At 37.6% G+C, this 3,704-nt stretch overlaps 1 long non-coding RNA gene across 1 annotated transcript; it reads left to right on the top strand.

Annotated features, from left to right (window-relative positions):
• Positions 1–2,007: 2,007 nt before the first annotated feature.
• LOC143413468 (uncharacterized) lies at positions 2,008–3,033 on the top strand. Its single transcript, XR_013094076.1, has 3 exons — positions 2,008–2,076; positions 2,151–2,214; positions 2,524–3,033. It is a non-coding gene; the product is annotated as an uncharacterized LOC143413468 (long non-coding RNA).
• The last annotated feature ends 671 nt before the right edge of the window (positions 3,034–3,704 follow it).

Raw genomic sequence — 3,704 nt, 5'->3', positions numbered from 1 at the left:
TGAGATCAATAGTGGCACTAAAGTCAAAGCTGAGGGTTCCACATATCATAGATATTGTTTGCTGTTATTTTTACAGCAAACAATATCCATGATATCCATCAGCAAACTGGCCGAATGAGGTGAAGGAAATAAAAAATAATATAGACAACTGTTAATTTTTTCATCATTCTTAAAACCTTATTTCCATGCAGTCAAAATGAGTCTCGGTTGAGGTGTTGCTCATCTTCAGAGGGTGTTATGTCTCGAGAGAGGGAGGGGAATTCACACAGGACACAAGTAGAGACCTGTGTGAGAGCTTTAGCAGTGTGTGTGCGTGTGTGTGTGTGTGTGTGTGTGTGTGTGCGTGTGTGTGTGTGTGTGTGTGTGTGTTGTCATAGTCTGGGCAATGACAAATACTGTTTCCTTAGTTCAAAAACACCTTGAAGAAAGCAGCCATGATTATGTATACTTTTAAAGAGACCTACTCTTTATAGATTGTTTTAGTTATTTGCACATAACTTTTGTGTGTGTGTGCATTTGTGGGCACTGAGTGCTCCACTATGTACTGACTAGATCTGTGAAACTTAGTCAGCATGCTAACACGATCATGTTACACAATAGTGATACATTTGTTCTTACTGTATACATTTTTGAATTAGCATAAACTTACTTCCTGTGTCTTAGGGCAGCGGTCCCCAACCCCCGGGCCTCGGACCGGTATTGGTCTGTGAGTCGTTTGGTACCGGGCCGCGAGAGTAGAGGCTCAGGTGTGAAATGTATAGTTTTCAGGGTTTTTATCAGTTTTCAGCGTTATTTTGTTATTGTTTTTATCGTTAACTCGGTTTTCCTGGGTATTTTCACGTGTGTTATGAATAAATCTTATTTTTTCCGGTACCGGTACTAGTTTTATTTTGTTGTATTTATCCGCGACACCTTAAAGGCCGGTCTGTGACAATATTGTCGGGCATAAACCGGTCCGTGGCGCAAAAAAGGTTGGGGACCGCTGTCTTAGGGGACCTAAAGACACAGGAAGAGACCTAAAGCCCTCTCTTTTGAAGCTTGAATCTGAATCTATAAAGAAGTGGAGCATGGAATTCAATGTAAACATAAATAAATAGCACCAAGATGTTGTTATTATTGTGCTCATAACCTGCTTCTTGGGGGTATTTTTTCTTCTTCCCTTCATTCACAACCTGTACTTAAACAAATTTGAACGAACCACTGTAAATAGATAAACGTGTGGAAAATGTACTAAAAAGAAGTGGAGAACATTTGTTGTCAGAAATACTGAATATAAAGTACAGTATAAACATATAAAATACAGTTCTGTGTAAGCTGTTATTCTTGATTTAGGTCAGAAATGTTTACAGTCCACTGGGAATGTAAACATTTTATCATTTACTCAAACTGAAACTGAACTATGATCAGCAAATATTTGGATCAGTTCTAATGTACCTACGACCTTCTTTCCTGTTAATATAACCCTTAACACCAAACATTGCAAACCTTTATATAAGCAGGAGGTGTATGTTTGTTCTTCCCCACAGATGTTTTTGTGGTCAGGCTATGTTGATTTTTAATGGCTTTATTAAAATTATTGTAAATGTTGTCGATTTGTGCTTTGTTCTTTTAGGTTAAGTATTAACTGCATAAGAAACCAAATTTGCTCAACCATTTGAAATTAAAATACACATCTGAACATGACTTATGTTTGGCTGTACTGGTTAATAGTACTTGACTACACACCCTTCATTCTTCTTACCTTCGCACTTTAATTTTCATTTGATTTTATTCTTTGAAAACAATAGTCTGATATATAACAAAAGTTGATCATTACTGCCTTTTTATCTGGTGACTAAAATCAGGAGAAACTTATATTTTAAGTACCAGTCCTGAGGGGGCTTGGTGTAATTGTAGAGCACCCCAAAAAGTGAAAAAAGTACACTGTTATCTTCTTGTCCCTTTACCCAAATGAATTATTTTATCTAGAACTCCCTCCCCATGTATTGCTGAGCCAAGAAATCAAAGTTCAAAATGAGTTCTATAAATGATTGAGCAGACTTGACACCGATCACTGTCACTGTGGTCTTGATACGGGTAAGTTATTCTCTGTAATGTGGTATTGATATTGTAACATTTTTACATATATTTTTTATTGTTTTCCATTTAAGCTTCACAAGCTTAACAACGGGAGAACTGAGAGACCTGACAAAGTTTCTGATTTAAACTCGGAAGGTTTGTTTCTTCATTTTTTCAGAATGCTCTGCCATTACACACAAGTTAAATATGACTTTATTTAAAATTGTACTTTTCCCTCGGGAGTATATATCTAGAGAGTCTATGATTGCTAAAATCTCCAAGAGGTTTATTTGTTGATATGGTTTAATATGATCACTGTGCATTTTAATAAAATAACAACAACAACAATATGAACAATATCCAGTCAATTTACAACTAAATTGAGTAAATGTTTGCCTTTACTCAGTCCTCATCTCAGATGCGACAAATTGTCTAAAATATTTTTTTTCACATTTTCTTCAACAGGGAGCCATGAGGACCCAGTTTGTGCTGCTGCTTTCTGCCACTGTACTCTGTGTAAATGCTAACATCACTGAGCGTTACCAGAAGTTTATAAATCAGCATATTTTTCAGCGGATGAGTGTTGACAGGTGTACCAGCGTGATAGCTAGTAGACGCATTAAAACTGCCGACAATGAGTGTAAGGAGACCAACACCTTTATCAGAGCTACCACGGGTCTAGTGAAACCCATTTGTGACCGTGCAGGAGAGCCATATGGTGAGATGACCAAAAGCACAAAACCTTTTGACATTGTTGTCTGTAAACTAAAAGGGGGAAGGCCAGGCCACTGTGAGTACCGTGGGAACGCTTACACCAGAAAAATTGCTATTAGATGTGAACAAGGCTTACCTGTGCACTTTGACAGAGACATTGTAAACTTTGAATAAATATTTGCTCTGCACTTCGGTGCTCAATAAAAATAGTTCCATAACCTAATAAACAATAAAGCTGCATGGTGTGTTGCATTAAAGCTGCTAAGTTGTGACTGTAATCTAACGTATCCTGACACAGCGTTATGTGATTATTGCGATTGATCCTTCACTTTTATCTTTTATCATATGTCAACAAAGAGGAGTTCTGGGAAGAAGGGCCATGTTTTAACCCAAAACAAAATCTTTTTAATCTCCTAAACCTTACCAGCCCTGAAAACAAAAGTTAAAAAGTGATTTTGAAAATAAATAAATCAGCAAATTAAAAAAAAAACTATATATATAGGCAAAAAAACACAAGGTGCTAATGGGATGCAAACAGCTAGGCCTCCAATGTCCTATTGTGGACTTTGACACAACACTACATAAAATTTAGGGGTGCACAAGACATCAAACTATATAGAGTCTGGGTTGTCTGGCTGTTGGGAATTTCTGAATTTTAATGTATAGTTACAATATGATGCACCTAGGACTTCACTTCTCTGGACAGAGATCTTGGATGTCGTTCCTGGGATCTGTTGGAGCCACTCTCCCGCTTTGGAGATCACTAATTTGGGTGCTTCATGGGGACAACCGTTGCCTTCACTCTCCACATTTGCTCTGGCTCCTCTCTCAGTCTTTTTGGTATATCTCAACCATCTTTCTTCCTGATATTGGTTGGAACAACTACATCTATCACTATGGCCTTCTTTCTCTTCTTGTCCGCCACTGCGATG

The sequence above is a fragment of the Maylandia zebra genome, linkage group LG2, assembly GCF_041146795.1.
Source record: "Maylandia zebra isolate NMK-2024a linkage group LG2, Mzebra_GT3a, whole genome shotgun sequence".
In the NCBI taxonomy this organism is placed as follows: Eukaryota; Metazoa; Chordata; class Actinopteri; order Cichliformes; family Cichlidae; genus Maylandia; species Maylandia zebra.
The sequence above is the reverse complement of the archived record's forward strand: the minus strand, read 5'-3'. Positions and strand labels throughout refer to the sequence as shown.